The sequence below is a fragment of the Balaenoptera musculus genome, chromosome 2 (assembly GCF_009873245.2).
Source record: "Balaenoptera musculus isolate JJ_BM4_2016_0621 chromosome 2, mBalMus1.pri.v3, whole genome shotgun sequence".
NCBI classification, from domain to species: Eukaryota; Metazoa; Chordata; class Mammalia; order Artiodactyla; family Balaenopteridae; genus Balaenoptera; species Balaenoptera musculus.
The window spans coordinates 143,160,669-143,180,638 of record NC_045786.1 but is presented as its reverse complement, the minus strand read 5'-3'; the positions used below and the strand labels follow the sequence as shown (position 1 = coordinate 143,180,638).

The window sequence follows — 19,970 nt, the reverse complement described above, 5'->3', positions numbered from 1 at the left end:
ATCCTATTAAATATGTAGCAACTGTCTTCCTTTCTATCACAAAATAGCCTCTTTTCCATTTTTTGTACGTGAAATAAAATTCATATTTTATGGCAAGACAAGAAAAATTTAAACAAAAAAATTTTTTCTGTCCTTTGGACTCCTCTCTCCTCCCACTGTGCACTGTGTATCTACACTATGCATTAACCTAACCTTCCCCACCGACAGAAATACCTGCTCAACCATAAAGAGCAATATTCTAGCATCAATAAGACAACTCCTTGTTGTGTAAGGAAAGATGCCATTCCTTCTTGATCTCATAAGGGGTCACATGGCACTTAGATCTGGATTATGTAAACTGCCAATAATACAGCATTTGATGTACAGCCTCTGTCTCAAAAAACTTACATAACTGCGCCTTGACTTCTAAGGGGTGGAACAGGTCTCAGAGCTTTCTGAGATGCTCTTCCTGGGTTATAATCCTCAAATTTGGCTCGAATAAAATCTTCCATTTCTTTCTTAGACCAACTGATTAATTTTTTCATCAATGCTTACAATGTGGTTTTTCTCCATCTATCTCTTGTTTTCCTATTTTTGACAGAAAAATAGGCATATACAACTATTTCTGTACTATTTTAAAAAATGACAGTAAATGTGTAACAATAAATGGTAAGTGGCCTTTGGCCTCAATAATGGAGAGAAAACATGTCAGAGCAACCATTCAGCACAAGCTGTTGATACTGTTTGTGAAGAAAGCCCAGTGTGGTCAGATTATCCTGATTATCCTGATTACTCAAGAAAAGTTAGATATCTGAATTTTATGTGAAATATCACCATTTTTAAGTGTTAGCAACAAATTTAGAGTTTTTGAAACATTGTGCCAGCCAAATAAAAACATTTTGGGCTGTGGGTTACCCATCTGTAGGCTCTGACCTAAAATATATACTGCCCAAAGACACAGTGACCTATTAGAGCCTGCCTACACTTCTCTATGGCTGAGGGTTTCCCATTCAATGGGAATTCCTTTTTTTTTTTTTCTTTTTGGACATGCTGTGGGGCATGTGGGATCTTAGTTCCCTGACCAGGGATTGAACCCGGGCCACAGTGGTGAAAGCCCGGGATCCTAACCACTAGACTATCAGGGAACTCCCAATGTGTACTATTTTTAACAGTTTTTAAAAGCATCAACAACAAATTTTTAAAAATAATTTAATATTTACAACAACCCTGGGCTATAATCATGCCTACAGAGATATTCAGCAATGGAGAGGAAAAATGGAATCACAACAATTATTACAGTACTAATGAAAACAATAAAATGGCTATGCTGTTTTTAAAATATTTACTTTTTTGCAGAAACTATGCTTAAGTATTCATATGTACTTTCTCCAGCACTTTTATTGAAGAGGAAACTGGGACTTAATAAGATTAAAGAACTTGCATAGAAAGATTTCTAGTTAAAATTACTCTGAGAAGACATAAAAACCCTTCCCTTTCTCACTCTAAACAATACAAATGTTGGAGAAAACATTGAAAAGATAATAAGGGGCTTCCCTGGTGGCACAGTGGTTAAGACTCCGTGCTCCCAATGCAGGGGGCCCAGGTTCGATCCCTGGTCAGGGAACTAGATTCCACATGCATGCCACAACTAAGGAGCCGGCAAGCTGCAAGTAAGGAGCCCGCCTGCCACAACTAAAGGGCCCACATGACGCAACTAAGACCAAGCACAACCAAATAAATAAATAAATAAACAAATATTAAAAAAAAAGATAATAAAAGTTTAATACACAGTTAAAAAGAAGGGAAATCATCAAGTGTCAGAAATGGAAGAAGGGAACCCACAGTGGGTAGGAGATAAAGCTGGGCAGAGACCAGAACTCATACCAGCCCCAGTGCTAGAGAATATCACCAGCCCAGGGACAGAAGTCTAGGCCACAGGCCCAGGGCACAGTGGAGATGCAGGAGAGTGTTGCCTTGTCCATGAACAAGAACCTGTAAGTGTTCACCTACTATGGCCCAGGCAAGCCACCTGCCCAAGGCTGAGAATATGAACACAGTCCCTTGAAGATTGGCCAAGGTGGTGGAGTATAAAGACCCTGAGCTCACTTCCTCTCACAAGCACACCAAAACCACAACTATCTGCAGAACAACCATCTATGAAAAAGACCAAAACATCCCAGAAAAGATCGTCTACAACTAAAGACACAAAGAAGGAACCGCAAGATGAGTAGGAGGGGACATGATATAATCAAGTCCCACACTCCCAGGTGGGAAACACACAAACTGGAGAATAATTATAGTGCAGACGTGGGAATTCCCTGGTGGTCCAGTGGTTAGACTCCATGCTTTCACTGATAAGGGTGTGGGTTCGATCCCTGGTCACAGAACTAAGATTCTACAAGCCACATGGTCAAAAAAAAAAAAAGTTATAGTGCAGAAGTTCTCCCACAGAAATGAGAGTTCTGAGCCCCACGTTAGGCTCCCCAGCCTGGGGGTCCTGCACCAGGAAGACTAGCCCCCAGATCATTTGGCTTTGAAGGCCAGCCGGGCTTAATTTCAGGAAGGACTGTGGGAAATACAACTTCACTCTTAAAGGGCACACACAAGATCTTACATGCACCGGGACTCAGGGCAAAAGCAGTAACTTGATAGGAGTCTGAGTCAAACCTACCTGCTGGCCTTGGAGAGGTGGGGAGCCGGCTGTAGCTGACAACAGCTAAATTTGGCAGCTCAGTCATATTTGGAAGCCAGTGCTGGTGGGCGTGATCTTGGGCTCCTCCCTCTAGCTCATTAGAGCCAAGACCTAGCCCCATCCAATAGTCTGTAGACACCAGTGCTGGGATGCCACAGGCCAAACAACTAACTGAGTGGGGACACAGCCCCACCCATAAGCAGACAGGCTTCCTAAAGTCTTCCTGAGCCCACAGCCTCCTCTAGACACTCCTCTAGACAGGGCCTTGCCCACCAGAGGGCCAAGACCCAGCTCCACCCACCAGTGGGCAGACATTGGCCCTGCCCTCCAGGAAGCCTGCACTAGCCTCTAGACCAGCCTCAGCCACCAGGGGACAGACACCAGACACAAGAAAACCACAATCCCACAGCCTGTGGACCTAGCCTGTCCACAGCAGGCTACACCCTACCCTGGGACCAGCTGGGCCCTGGCCCTGTGCACTAGCAGGCCAACACAAGCTTCAGGACACCCCAGAACCCATACCAACTGTGTCAGAAATCGCCACCTCCCCCACAACCAATGATCTAAAACAAGCTCTGGGATCCCTGGACCCTGCAGCCAGACTCCAGGAACTGACTCTGCCTGCCAGTAGTCCAACAGTAACCTCAGGGCCTGGCTTCACTCTCCAGGGGGCAGGCAACAGCCCTGGAGTCCTCCGGACCCTGACTCTACCCACCAGTGAGCCAGCACTAGCCCCAGGACTCCCTAGGGTTCTGAAGCCAGTCGCCTTGTTACCAGGCCCTCTTAACAGCACCCAGCAGCATCCATATAAGGCAGGACCTGGCAACCAACCAGACTAGGGACCAACCAGGCCTACCAGACCCCCACACAGTCAGCCCACCACAACAGAAGGACCCACCCAGCCCTCTTAAGGGGAACCCCTAGAGCATATAGCTTGGGTGATGAGACAGAAGCGCACTGCTGGAACACACAGGACATCTCCTACAGAAGGACACTTCTTCAAGGTCAAGAAATGTAACTAATCTACCACATACATAAAAATAAAAATAGCGGGCTTCCCTGGTGGCGCAGTGGTTGAGAGTCTGCCTGCCAATGCAGGGCACATGGGTTCAAGCCCTGGTCTGGGAAGATCCCACATGCCACGGAGCAGCTAGGCCCGTGAGCCACAATTACTGAGCCTGTGCGTCTGGAGCCTGTGCTCCGCAACAAGAGAGGCCGCGATAGTGAGAGGCCCGCGCACCGCGATGAAGAGTGGCCCCCGCTTGCCACAACTAGAGAAAGCCCTCGCACAGAGACGAAGACCCAACACAGCCAAAAATAAATAAATAAATAAACAAAGTAAACAATGCGTTTAAAAAAATACATTAAAAAAATAAATAAATAAAAATAAATAAATAAAAATAGCAACTTAGACAAAATGAGGCAGCAGAGGAACATGTTCCAGATGAAGGAACAAGACAAAACCCCAGAAGAAGAACTAAGCGAAGTGAAGATAGGCTATCTACCTGAGAAAGAGTTCAGAGTAATGATTGCAAAGGTGATCAAAGAACTCAGGAGGAAAATGGATGCACAAAGTGAGAAGTTAGAAGTTTTTAACTGAGAATTAGAAATTATAAAGAACAACCAAACAGAGATGAAGAATACAATAACTGAAATGAAAAATACACTAGAAGGAATCAATAGTAGGCCAAATGATACAGAGGAATGGATCAGTGACCTGGAGGACAAAGTAGTGGAAATCACTGCCACTGAACAGAAAAAAAAAGAATGAAAAGAAATGAGAACTGTTTAAGAGACTTCTGGGATAACATCGAGCCCACTAATATTCATATTATAGGGGTCCCAGAAGAATAAGAGAAAGAGAAAGAGCCTGAGAAAATATTTGAAGACGTAATAGCTGAAAACTTTCCTAACCTGGGAAAGGAAACAGACATATAAGTCCAGGAAGCACAGAGTCCCATACAGGATTAACCCAAAGAGGAACACACCAAGACACACTGTAATCAAAATGACAAAAACAAAAGATAGTATTAAAAGCAGCAACGGAAAAGCAACAAATAATATACAAGGCTATCAGCTTAATTTCTGCAGAAACTCTGCAGGCCAGAAGGGAGTGGCACTAATCCCACTCATGAGGGCTCCACCCTCATGATCTAATCACTTCTCAAAGTCCCCCCAAATGGGGTTAGTTTTCAACATATGAATTTTGAGGGGACACAAAACATTCAGCCTACAGCACTCTTAAATATGAAAAGACATCCAAGAATCACCAGTTATTGCAGGCATGTCTCCAACATCATTAATTAGCATTTTCTAAGGAACATGTATAGAATTCTTCACCCAGCATTTTGAGAATACACATTCTTTAAAAACATACAAAGAAATAGATGGAACATGCCTCAACATAATAAAGGCCATAAATGACAAACCTACAGCTAACATCATACTCAATGGTGGAGGCCGAAAGCATTTCCTCTAAGATCAGGAACAAGACAAAGATGCCCATTCTCACCACTTTTATTCAACATAGTTTTGGAAGTCCTAGCCACAGCAATCAGAGAAGAAAAAAAAATAAAAGGAATCCAGATTGGAAAGGAAGAAGTAAAACAGTCACTGTTTGCAGATGACATGATACTATCCTAAAGATGCCACCAGGAAACTACTAGAACCGATCAATGAACTGGCTAAAGTTGCAGGATACAAAATTAATATACAGAAATCTGATGCATTTCTATACAATGACAACAAACTATCAGAAAGAGAAATTAAGGAAACAATCCCATTTACCATCACATCAAAAAGAATAAAATCCCTAGGAATAAACCTACCTAAGGAGGTAAAAGACTTGTACTTGGAAAACTATAAGATGCTGATGAAAGAAATTGAAGATGATACAAACATATGGAAAGATACATAGTGTTCTTGGATTGGAAGAATTAATGTGAAAATGACCTTACTACCCAAGGCAATCTACAGATTCAATGCAATCCCTACCAAAATACCAATGGTATTTCTTCACAGAATTAGAACAAAAAATTTTACAATTTGTATGTAAACACAAAAGACCCTGACTGGCCAAAGCAATCTTGAGAAAGAAAAATGGAGCTGGAGGAATCAGGCTCCCTGACTTCAGACTATACTACAAAGCTAGAGTAATCAAAACAGTATGGTACTGGCACAAAAAACAGAAATATAGATCTATGGAACAGGACAGAAAGTCCAGAGATAAACCCATGCACCTCTGATTACCTAATCTATGACAAAGGAGGCAAGAATATACAATGGAGAAAAGACAGTCTCTTCAATAGGTGGTGCTGGGAAAACTGGACAGCTACATGGAAAAGAATGAAATCAGAACATTCTCTAATACCACATACAAAAATAAACTCAAAATGGATTAAAGACCTAAATGTAAGACTGGGTACTATAAAACTCCTGGAAGAAAACATAAGCAGAACACTCTTTGACATAAATTGCAATATTTTTTTGGATCCATCTCCTAAAGCAAATAAAAGAAGAAATAAACAAATAGCATTTAGTTAAATGTAAAAGCTTTTGCACAGAAAAAAAAGAAAGAAAAAAATTTTTATTTAAAAATATATATTTTTTAATTTTTTAAAAAAAGAAAAAAAAGGGACTTCCCTGGTGGTGCAGTGGTTAAGAATCTGCCTGCCAATGCAGGAGACACAGGTTCAATCCCTGGTCCCAGGAAGATCCCACATGCTGCGGAGCAAGTAAGCCCATGCACCACAACTACTGAGCCTGCACTCTAGAGTCCGTGAGCCACAACTACTGAGCCCGCACGCCACAACTACTGAAGCCCAGGTGACCTAGAGCCCCTGTGCTGCCAACTACCGAGCCCGTGTGCTGCAATTACTGAAGCCCGCATGCCTAGAGCCCATGCCCTGCAACAAGAGAAGCCACTGCAATGAGAAGCCCACGCACCACAACAAAGAGTAGCCCCCGCTCGCTGCAACTAGAGAAAGCCCGTGCGCAGCAACAAAGGCCCAACACAGCCAAAAGAAAAAAAAGCTTTTGCACAGCAAAGGAAACCACTGACAAAATGAAAAGACAATCTACTGAATAGGAGAAAATATTTGCAAATGATATGACCAATAAGGGATTAATATCCAATATATATAAACAGCTCATACAACTCAACATCAAAAAACAAAACAAAACAAACAACCCAATTAAAAAGTGGGCAGAAGAACTGAATAGCTATTTTTCCAAAGAGCAAATGCAGATGGCCAGCAGGCACGTGAAAAGATGCTCAACATCGTTAATCATCAGGGAAGTGCAAATCAAAACCACATTCTCACACCTGTCAGAATGGCTATCATCAAAAAAACCCACAAATAACAAATGCTAGCGAGGTTGCGGAGAAAAAGGAACCCTTGTACACTGTTGGTGGGAAGGTAAATTGGTGCATCCACTGTGGAAAACAGTATGGAGGTTTCTCAAAAAACTGAAAATAGAACTACCATATGACCCAAAAATTCCACTCCTTGGTATATACCCCCAAAAAACAAAAACACTAATTCAAAAAGATACATGCACCCCAATGTTCATTGCAGCACTATTTACAATAGCCAAGACATGGAAGCAACCTAAATGTCCATCAACAGAGGAATGGATAAAGAAGATGTGGTATATATACACAATGGAGTATTACTTAGCCATAAAAAAGAATGAAATAATGCCATTTGCAGCAACATGAATGGACCTAGAGATTCATACTAAGTGAAGTAAGTCAGACAAAGACAAATATCATATGATATCCCCTAAATGTGAAATCTAAAAAAATGACACAAATGAACTTATTTACAAAACAAAAACAGACCCACAGACATAGAAAACAAACTTATGATTACCAAAGGGGAAGGTGGGGGAGGGATAAAATAGGAGTTTGGGATTAACGTATACACATTACTACATATAAAATAGATAACCAACAAGGACCTACTGTATAGCCCAGTACTTAAAATATACTCAATATTTTGTAATAACCTATAAGGGAAAAGAATCTGAAAAAGGATGTATATATCTGAATCACTTTGCTGTACACCTGAAACTAACACAACATTGTAAATCAACTATACTTCAATAATTTTTTTAAAAAAGAAGATACAGTATATACAAAGGAATACTACTCAGCCATAAAAAAAAGAATGAAAATTTACCATTGCAGCAACATGGATGAACTTAGAGGGCATTACACAAAGTGAAATAAGTCAGACAAAGAAAGACAAATACTGTATAATATCACCAACATGTGGAATCTAAAAAATATATCAAACTAGTGAATATAACAGAAAGAAGCAGACTCACAGAGAACAAACTAGTGGTTACCAGTTGGGGGAGGGAAGGGGGAGGGGCAATATAGGGGTAGGAGGAAAAAAGGGGGTTATTTTGGGATTATATGAAATCATGTGTGTGAAACTTTTGAAAGCTGTAAAGTATTATAGAATATAAAAAATCTTTCATTCAATTAAAAAAAAAGAATATGAACAGAGTCCCTCATGAAAGGACAGCCCCTCAAACCTGCACTCTGGACAGATAAAGGACCCAAGTTCACATTATCCTTGAAAAAGGAAACCCTCAGCCAAGAAGCTAAAACTAAAATGCTTAGAATTGGTCAGTTCTGTTGGAACCAAGCAGAGCTGATCATAAAACTGTTTTACCATGCAATGGTAAAACTGCTTTATCATGCAGGAAACATGCAGGACTCCCACGGAAGATCACTCCCTAGAAGAGTGCTCACAAACGAATGAAAACAAAATAAAACCCAAAACCCTAAAATCAATAATAATAGCTCACAGAGCCAGCAAAAAAATATCTATAACTGAGATCTGAAAGAGACTTCAAAGTAACAACCAGGGAAATTCAGGAAAATAAAATTCCAAACATGAACAGGAGGCAACAAAAAGTAGAATTTCTAGATATGAAAAAATCTGTTAAAATTTTTTAAAAACTCAATAGACAGGTTAAACGGCAGATCAGACATACAGAGAGAGAGAAAAAGTTACTGAATTGAGGATAAATCTGAGGAAGTCACCCAGAACACATCACAGAGATAAAGAGGTAGAAAATGTAAGAACAGAGACACAGAGGATGGATTGAGAAACAATATCCACATAATGAAGACTTGGAAGATGAAGGAGGTCAGATTTGGTACAGTTCTCTGAGTCCCAAGTTGGAGAAATTAAATATATCAAAAAAAAGACTTGTATAAGAATATTCATTACAGCTGTATTCATAACAGCCCCAAAATGGAAACAGCCCAAGTGGTATACCTACATGGAATGCTAACCAGCAATAAAAAGGAACTTATTACTGATACATGCAATCTGGATGGATCTTAAATGACATAACACCGAGTGAAAGAAGCCAGATATAAAAGAGATACTGTATAATTCTATTTATATAAAGTTCTAGAACAGCTAAAACTAATCTATGGTAGAAAAAAATATGAACAATAGTTGCCTCTGGGAGAGGTGGGTACAGGGAAGAGACATTTAAGCTGAGCACCGAATGACAAAAAAAGCCAGATATGACAAATTCTAAGGAAGAGCATTTCAGGCATGAAGGAACTTTCTGGAACTGTGGTGAAGTTTCATGTCTTGATGGAGGCTTGTGTTACACAAGTGTATGCAATTGTCAAAATTCAGGGATATTTCTGATTTTTCTCCTGTTGGCCCAACTGAAGAATTAATGACCGCTGGTTCATTCATTGTCTATCTTTCCCACTAGAATGTAAACCTCATGAAAATAGGGACCTTAACTGGCTTCTTCATTTATATATAAATATCTCCAGCACGTATAGAGACCTTAACTGGTTTCTTCATTTATATATAAATATCTTCAGCAAGTAGCACAGAACTGATAATAATAAATATTTATTGAATGAATAAAACTCAATTCAAGGTATTATATGTTAACATTTTATGATAAATATTTCTTTTTTAAAATAAATAAATAAATGGATTTATTTATTTATTTTTGGTTGCATTGGGTCTTCGTTGCTGCGCGCGGGCTTTCTCTAGTTGCGGCGAGTGGAGGGCTACTCTTCTTTGTGGTGCACAGGCTTCTCATTGCAGTGGCTTCTCTTGTTGCAGAGCACAGGCTCTAGGCACGTGGGCTTCAGTAGTTGTGGCTTGCAGGCTCAATAGTTGTGGCTTGCAGGCTCTAGAGCGCAGGCTCAGTAGTTGTGGTGCATGGGCTTAGTTGCTCCATGGCATGTGAGATCTTCCCGGACCAGGGCTCAAACCTGTATCCCCTGCATTGGCAGGTGGATTCTTAACCACTGCACCACCAGGGAAGTCCTATGATAAATATTTCTAATTCAATTATCAAAATTACAAAAATCCGTTTATTCATGTGAAACAAAATTGTTTTCCCCTTATTGAGCCTTCATACTATAAAGAAGCAGTATGGTTCAATACTGGGCTAGGAGTGAGAAAAATCAAATCTTGTGTTATAGACTGCATGTTTGTGTCCCTCTGAAATTCATGTGGAAATCTCAACCCCCAATATTTGGTATTAGAAAGTGAGGTCTTTGGAAGGTAATTAGGATCAGATGAGGTCAAAAGGGTGGCACCCTCGTGAATGGGATTAGTGCCCTTAAAACGTCACAAGAGACCTTGCTTCTCTCTGACCTCTGCCATAAAAGGATACAATAAGATGTTGTTGGCAGTCTGCAGCCCAGAAGAGAACTCTCATCAGGACTCAACCATGCTGGCAATCTGATCTCAGACTTCTAGCCTCCAGAACTGTGAGAACTGCTGTCTATAAACCACCCAGTCTGTGGTATTCTATTACAGCAGCCCAAACGGACTAAGACACCTTGCTAAGGACTTGCTTGGGGATCCAAAGCTTTCAGTGCTTCACTATCTTCAGTGACTGAAAGGATCTGCCATTCTTTAAAAAAAAAAAAATTGTATAAAACAACAACATCAAACCGATAACAATGGTTACCTAAGGGTAGTAGGGTTATAAACAGTTTTGATTTTTCAAATTCTATACGAGTATGTATATATTCATAATTAGAAAAATATAAGTTTTTTTAGTGGTTCTTTTTAGAGATAGGCAAAGTAAATATCCCACTTAACATTTAAGACATATTATATTCCTGAAATAAATCTCATTTTAATGAATTAAACAAATATGTTAAAATGTTTAGAGAGTAGCATAAAGTAGAGGATAACAACATGAGCCCTAGAGTCAAATATCCTTAGTTTAAATCCAGCCTCTGCCAATTGCTAGCTATATAAACTTGGGAAAATTACTGAACTTCTCTAAGCCTCAGTTTCCTCCTCAGTAAAATGGGAAGGATAGTACCTACCATGTAGGATTATTGTGAGACTTAAGTAAGATGATGAAAATACTCAGAATATTGGCTAGCACATTAGGGTTAAAAAAATGTTAGCTATGACTACTACTGAGGTTCTATAAACCACAGAACTATTAAAGGAAAACAAAGACTCATAGAGTTAAAATTTAGAAGCCAATTTCAGCTCCCACACAATTCAAGATTTCTTTCCACGGTAATCCTGACAGATCATGACCTTATCTCTACCTGAATACATCCAGGAACAGAGTTCATCACCTTAAGAGGCAGTTTTTGTTGAAAAGTCCTTGCATTCTGTAAAAGTTCCCTATATAGAAACTGCTCTCTTTGATGTTCAGTCTGGCCTCTGAAATGACAAGTGTTTACTCCCTCCTTAGAACTTGTGAAATATGTGAAGATAGCTCTTATGACTCCCCTTAGTACATTCTACTTAACCCAATCAGCTTCCCGTGACCTAGTTTATAGACCACTTGCCATCATGGCTAGATCTTTCTGAATGGCTCCAAGCTTGTCAAAGTATCTCTTAAATGTGGCACCCAGGTCTGTATTCAATACTTGAGACATGTTCTAATTGATGTGGACTACATTGGTACTATTACTTCCCAGGGTCTGGACCCTATATTTTATTAATGATGGATGAAATGATAGGTTTTTGAATAGCAGAATCACACTGATGACCCTCATAGAGTTTGTGGTAAATTAAAATTCACTGAAATCATATTGAGTTCCCCATTTTATATACTTGTAATTTATACTTTGCACTTAAATCCAAAATTTTACATTTCTTTCTTCTAAATTTCCTCTTGTTTGTTTCAGCCAAACACTTTACCCTTTGAGACCAATTTTCATCTTGATTGTGCCTCCGCTCCCAACTTAAACATGTTTTTGTATAGAAAAGTGAATTTCTGTTTTCAAAGAAAATAACAGCATCTAATATGTGCTTTTATTAATTCATTTTTCAAATTTATTTTTGTATTTCAAACTATCTCCATGGTTAATAACACTAAAATGAGGTTACGTTACAGTAGAAAAGTTGAAAAAACAGAGTATTATTGATTTGCTTCCATTGAGAAGGGCTCCCTCAGACCTAGAATTCCCAGGCTATCAGGTTCCTACTTATTCTTTATCACGTGTGGCCTGAGAAAAAGAAAGGCCTCACAGGGAGATTGAAGGAGCAAGTGGGGTACCTCCATATGAGGGAACTGTTGGCAATATTTTAAAAACTTACTAATTAATTTTTATATGGAGAGATTTTGTGTGGGTTTTTTCCCAGCCAAGGGATTCCTTCAGCAAACATGTAAATAGCACTTTCAATAAACCAGACATTGTGCTAGACTTTGGGTAAAAAGAGTTAAATGGCACAAGCTGCTTTCAAAAATGCAGGATTCAGAAAAGGAGAAATGCGTGTATTGAACAAGCTGCAATTTGGTGAGGAAACACCAGCAACAGAAGCACACACGAGTACAGGGATGGCAAAGAGGAAAGAGTAGGGGGATTATTAAGAAAAACACTCGCTGAGAGCAATAAGCACTGAGACTGGTACTGGTGTTTAAAAATGACCAAACATTCTCCAGGTGCACAAGGCAGAGGGAATAGCATGTGCAAGGATACAAAAGGCACGAAGCCTCGTGGTACTGGTGAAAGAGTACCAGCAAATTTAACACATACTGTAAGTGTAAAATACCGAATTTTGAAGAATTACTCTTTAAAAAAAGTAAAAAATATCTTACTGATAATTTCTATATTGATATTTTAAGGTGACCTTTTTTTATTGTAGTAAAACATACATAACACAAAATTTACCATTTTAATCACTTTTAAGTGTAACATTCAGTGGCATAACTGCATTCACAAGGTTGTGCAACCGTCACCACTATCCATTTCTAGAACTACTTCATCATCCCAAACAAACTCTGTACCCATTAAACAATAACTTTCCATTCCTCCCTCCCCCAACTCTTGGTAACCTGTATTATACTTTCTATCTCTATTAATTCCATATTGATTTTTTATATCTTTTTTTTTTTTTTTTGCCATGCCACGTGGCTTGCAGGATCTTAATTCCCTGACCAGGGATCAAACCTGTGCCCCCTGCAGTGGAAGCGCAGAGTCCTAACCACTGGACTGCCAGGGAATTCCCGATTTTTTACATCTTACATTGAAATAATATTTTGGATATACTGGGTTAAATAAAACCTGTTAAAATTAAGTTCACCTGTTTCTTTTTATACTTTTAATGTGGCTACTAGAAAGCTTTAAATTATTATGGGGCTCACATTATATTTCTACTGGATAGCACTGTGCTAGAGCACAATGTGCAAGTAAGGAAACAGAGAGGGATGATGCTAGAAGGAGTAGATATAGGTCAAGTTGTGAGGAGCCTTCTATTACCCTGAAAGATAAAACCTTATAGGTAATGGAAAGCCAGTAACAGACTTATAAGAGAAGTGACAAGTTCAGGCTCCTATTTCAAAGAACACCATGGTAGCAGTGTGGGTGCTGGACTGGAGCAGGGCAAGGCTAGAGGCAGGGAGACCCGTTAGAAGACTCACAATAGCACGGCCAAGAGGGAAAGAAGATCCAAATCAGGGCAGAAGAAGGCAGAATGGAAAAGGACAGTTCCTATCAGAATGGAGGCACTGGAATCACCTGGATTAGTAAACAAGTCACAACTTTTACAACTTAAAATTTTGAAAGTTTGATGAATATAAAATCAATAGCTTTCCATACCCATTACAAAAATATGAAGAAAATCCCATAGCAATATAAGCTGTTTTAAAACTGCAAGCAACATGTTTTTTGTTTTATTTATTTAGTTAGTTAGTTAGTTGCTCCAGGTCTTAGTTGTGGCACGCAGGGTCCTTAGTTGCAGCTTGAGGGCTCCTTAGTTGCAAACTCTTAGTTGCAGCATGCATGTGGGATCTAGTTCCCTGACCAGGGATCGAATCCAGGCCCCCTGTGTTGGGAGCATGGAGTCGTAACCACTGTGCCACCAGGAAAGTCCCACAAGCCACATGTTTTTAAACAACAACCACATGTACACACACACAAACCTAGGTGTAAACTCAACAAGAAATGTTCAAGATCAATACAAAGCAAAACAGAAAGCTTTACTGAAGATATAGAAGAAGACTGGAAGAGCAGAGATATATTATAGCAGCTGTCACTTACAGAGCACATATCATGTGCCAGGCTCTTTACATGCATACTCATGTATACTCATATATACATTACCCATTTAATCTTTTCAACAACTCTCTACAGAAGGTACTATAATTACCCTATTTTTCCTTAATAAAGAAGAGATTGTTTTACAGAAATACTCAAAATAATGTAGTAAATTAAATGCAAACTTAATTTTTAAAAAAACGTTTTAAAAAATGAACTGACAGACAGCAGAAGCAAGAACTACAATCCTGCAGCCTGTGGAACAAAAACCACATTCACAGAAAGACAGACAAGATGAAAAGGCAGAGGGCTATGTACCAGATGAAGGAACAAGATAAAATGGCAGAAAAGCAACTAAATGAAGTAGAGATAGGCAACCTTCCAGAAAAAGAACTCAGAATAATGACAGTGAGGATGATCCAGGACCTCGGAAAAAGAATGGAGGCAAAGATCGAGAAGATGCAAGAAATGTTTAACAAAGACCTAGAAGAATTAAAGAACAAACACCTAGAAGAATTAAAGAAGAAACAGAGATGAACAATACAATAACTGAAATGAAAAATACACTAGAAGGAATCAATAGCAGAATAACTGAGGCAGAAGAACGGATAAGTGACCTGGAAGAGAGAATGGTGGAATTCATGGCCACGGAACAGAATAAAGAAAAAAGAATGAAACGAAATGAAGACAGCCTAAGGGACCTCTGGGACAACATCAAATGCAACAACATTCGCATTACAGGGGTCCCAAAAGGAGAAGAGAGAGACACAGGACCCGAGAAAATATTTGAAGAGATTATAGTAGAAAACTTCCCTAACTTGGGAAAGGAAATAGCCACCCAAGTCCAGGAAGTGCAGAGACTCCCAGGCAGGATAAACCCAAGGAGAAACATGCTGAGACACATAGTAATCAAATTGACAAAAATTAAAGACAAAGAAAAATTATTGAAAGCAGCAAGCGAAAAACAACAAATAACATACAAGGGTACTCTCATAAGGTTAACAGCTGATTTCTCAGCAGAAACTCTACAAGCCAGAAGGGAGTGGCACGATATATTTAAAGTGATGAAAGGGAAGAACCGACAACCAAGATTACTCAACCCAGCAAGGATCTCATTCAGATTCGACAGAGAAATCAAAAGTTTTACAGACAAGCAAAAGCTAAGAGAATTCAGCACCATCAAACCAGCTCTACAACAAATGCTAAAGGAACTTCTCTAAGTGGGAAACACAGGAGAAGAAAAGGACCTAAAAAACAAACCCATAACAATTAAAAAAATGGTAATAGGAACATACATATCGATAATTACCTTAAATGTGAATGGATTAAATGCTCCCACCAAAAGACAAAGGCTGGCTGAATGGATACAAAAACAAGACCCATATATATGTTGTCTACAAGAGACCCACTTCAGACCTAGGGACACATACATACTGAAAGTGTGGGGATGGGAAAAGATATTCCATGCAAATGGAAATCAAAAGAAAGCTGGAGTAGCAATAATCATATCAGATAAAATAGACTTTAAAATAAAGAATGTTAGAAGAGACAAGGAAGGACACTACATAATGATCAAAGGATCAATCCAAGAAGATATAACAATTATAAATCTATATGCACCCAACATAGGAGCACCTCAATACATAAGGCAACTGCTAACAGCTATAAAAGAGGAAATCAACAGTAACACAATAATAGTGGGGGACTTTAACACCTCAGTTACACCAATGGACAGATCATCCAGACAGAAAATTAATAAGGAAACAGAAGCTTTAAATGACACAGTAGACCAGATAGATTCAATTGATATTTATAGCACATTCCATCCAAAAACAGCAGATTACACTTTCTTCTCAAGTGAGCATGGAACATTCTCCAGGATAGATCACATCTTGGGTCACAAATCAAGCCCTGGTAAATTTAACAAAATTGAAATCATATCAAGCATCTTTTCTGACCACAACGCTATGAGATTAGAAATCAATTACAGGGGGAAAAAACGTAAAAAACACGAACACATGGAGGCTAAACAACACGTTACTAAATAACCAAGAGATCACTGAAGAAATCAAAGAGGAAATCAAAAAATACCTAGAGACAAATGACAATGAAAATACGATGACCCACAACCTATGGGATGCAGCAAAAGCAGTTCTAAGAGGGAAGTTTATAGCAATACAAGCCTACCTCAAGAAACAAGAAAAATCTCAAATAAACAATCTAAACTTACACCTAAAGGAAAGAGAGAAAGAAGAACAAACAAAACCCAAAGTTAGTAGAAGGAAAGAAATCATAAAGATCAAAGCAGAAATAAATGAAATAGAAACAAAGAAAACAATAGCAAAGATCAATAAAACTAAAAGTTGGTTCTTTGAGAAGATAAACAAAATTGATAAACCATTAGCCAGACGCATCAAGGAAAAGAGGGAGAGGACTCAAATCAACAAAATTAGAAATGAAAAAGGAGAAGTTACAACAGACACTGCAGAAATACAAAGCATCCTAAGAGACTACTACAAGCAACTCTATGACAATAAAATGGACAACCTGGAAGAAACGGACAAATTCTTAGAAAGGTATAACCTTCCAAGACTGAACCAGGAAGAAATAGAAAATATGAACAGACCAATCGCAAGTAATGAAATTGAAACTGTGATTAAAAATCTTCCAACAAACAAAAGTCCAGGACCAGATGGCTTCATAGGTGAATTCTATCAAACATTTAGAGATGAGCTAACACCCATCCTTCTCAAACTCTTCCAAAACATTGCAGAGGAAGGAACACTCCCAAACTCATTCTATGAGGTCACCATCACCCTGATACCAAAACCAGACAAAGATACTACAGAAAAAGACAATCACAGACCAATATCACTCATGAATATAGATGCAAAAATCCTCAACAAAATACTAGCAAACAGAATCCAACAACACATTAAAAGGATCATACACCATGATCAAGTGGGATTTATCCCAGGGATGCGAGGATTCTTCAATATACGCAAATCAATCCATGTGATACACCATATTAACAAACTGAAGAAGAAAAACCATATGATCATCTTAATAGATGCAGAAAAAGCTTCTGACAAAATTCAACACCATTTATGATAAAAACTCTCCAGAAAGTGGGCATAGAGGGAACCTACCTCAACATAATAAAGGCCATATATGACAAACCCACAGCAAACATCATTCCCAGTGGTGAAAAACTGAAAGCAGTTCCTCTAAGATCCGGAACAAGACAAGGGTGTCCACTCTCACCACTATTATTCAGCATAGTTTTGGAAGTCCTAGCCACGGCAATCAGAGAAGAAAAAGAAATAAAAGGAATACAAATTGGAAAAGAAAAAGTAAGCCTGTCACTGTTTGCAGATGACATGATACTATACACAGAGAATCCTAAAGATGCCACCAGAAAACTACCAGAGCTAATCAATGAATCTGGTAAAGTTGCAGGATACAAAATTAATGCACAGAAATCTCTTGCATTCCTATACACTAATGATGAAAAATCTGAAAGAGAAATTAAGGAAACACTCCCATTTACCATTGCAACAAAAAGAATAAAATACCTAGGAATAAATCTACTTAGGGAGACAAAAGACCTGTATGCAGAAAACTATAAGACACTGATGAAGGAAATTAAAGATGATACCAACAGATGGAGAGATATACCATGTTCTTGGATTGGAAGAATCAATATTGTGAAAATGACTATACTACCCAAAGCAATCTACAGATTCAATGTTATCCTTATCAAATTACCAATGGCATTTTTTACAGAACTAGAACAAAAAATCTTAAAATTTGTATGGAGACACAAAAGACCCCAAATAGCCAAAGCAGTCTTGAGGGAAAAAAACAGAGCTGGAGGAATCAGACTCCCTGACTTCAGACTATACTACAAAGCTACAGTAATCAAGACAATATGGTACTGGCACAAAAACAGAAATATAGATCAATGGAACAGGATAGAAAGCCCAGAGATAAACCCACGCACCTATGGTCAATGAATCTACGACAAAGGAGGCAAGGATATACACTGGAGAAAAGACAGTCTCTTCAATAAGTGGTGCTGGGAAAACTGGACAGCTACATGTACAAGAATGAAATTAGAACACTCTCTAACACCATACACAAAAATAAACTCAAAATGGATTCGAGACCTAAATGTAAGACCGGACACTATAAAACTCTTAGAGGAAAACATAGGAAGAACACTCTTTGAGATAAATCACAGCAAGATCTTTTTTGATCCACCTCCTAGAGTAATGGAAATAAAAACAAAAAAACAAACCAAAAAAAAAATGAATTGACCATCAAGAAAGTGAAAAAACCCATGGGATGGGAGAAGATATTTGCTAATCATAGATCTCGCAAGGGCATGTATCTGGACTATATAAAAAACTCTTACGGGACTTCCCTGGTGGTGCAATGGTTAAGAATCTGCCTGCCAAGGCGGGGACACGAGTTCAATCCCTGGTCCAGGAAGATCCCACATGCCGTGGGGCAACGAAGCCCATGTGCCATAACTACTGAGCCTGTGCTCTAGAGCCCACATGCCGCTACTACTGAGCCCACATGCTGCACCTACTGAAGCCCACACGCCTAGAGCCCGTGCTCCGCAACAAGAGAAGCCACCGCAATGAGAAGCCCGCACACCACAACAGAGAGTGGCCCTTGCTCACTGCAACTAGAGAAAGCCCGTGGGCAGCAAAGAAGACCCAACACAGCCAAAAAACAATTTTTTAATAAAATAAATTAAAAAAATTTAAAAATTCATAACAATAATAAAAAGACAAATAAACCAATTTAAAACAGGCAAGAATCTGAATAGACGTTTCTTCAAAGAAGATATACAAGTGGCCAATAAGCACATGAAAAGATGCTCAACATCATTAGCTATTAGGGAAATGCAAATCAAAACGACAATGAGATACTACTTCACACCCACGAGGATGGCTCTAATTAAAAAGACAGCTAATAAGTGCTGGCAATAATATGGAGAAATTAGAACTCTCATACATTGCTGATGTTGACAGAAAATAGTACAGCTGCTTTGGAAAATAATCTGGCAGTTCCTCAAATGATTAAACATAGAGTTGCCATATGACCTAGCAACTCCACTCCTAAGTATATATCCAAGAGGAATGAAAACACATGTCCACCCAGTAGTTCACAGCAGCATTATTCATAATAGCCAAAAAATGGAAACAACCCAAATGTCCATCAGCTCATGAATGGATAAATAAAATGTAGCATATCCATAATGGTATGGGTTGAATTGTGTTCCCCCAAAAGATATGTTAAACTCCTAACCCCCATTACCTACAAATGTGACTTTATTTGGAAAAGGCCTTTGCATACCTAATTAAGTTAAAATGAGGTCCTGCTGGAGTAGAGTGGGCCCTTAATTCAATATAACTTGTGTCCTACATGAAGGGGAGAAGAGACACAGAGATAGACTTGCACAGAGAGAATTACCATGCGAAGATAGACACTCTGGGATGAAGGCCGTGTAAAGAAAACAGAGGCAGAAGTTGTAGTTACACAGTTGCAAGCCAAGGAATGCCAAAGAATGCCAAGGATTGCTGGCAACCACCAGAAGCTAGAAAGAGGCAAGAAAGGATCCTCCCCTAGAGCCCTCAGAGAGAGCACAGTCCTGCTGACGCCTTGATTTTGGACTTTATAGCCTCCGAAGCTGTAAGAGAATACATTCGTTATTTTAAGCCACCCAGTTTGCCTCACTTCGATACCATATCCCTAGGAAACAAATAC

The 19,970-nt window shown here is 39.0% G+C and overlaps 1 protein-coding gene across 5 annotated transcripts in view; it reads right to left on the bottom strand.

The window, feature by feature from the left end:
• Positions 1-19,970, bottom strand: part of EXD2 (exonuclease 3'-5' domain containing 2) — a 98,004-nt gene that overhangs the window by 39,977 nt on the left and 38,057 nt on the right. The window lies entirely within an intron of this gene.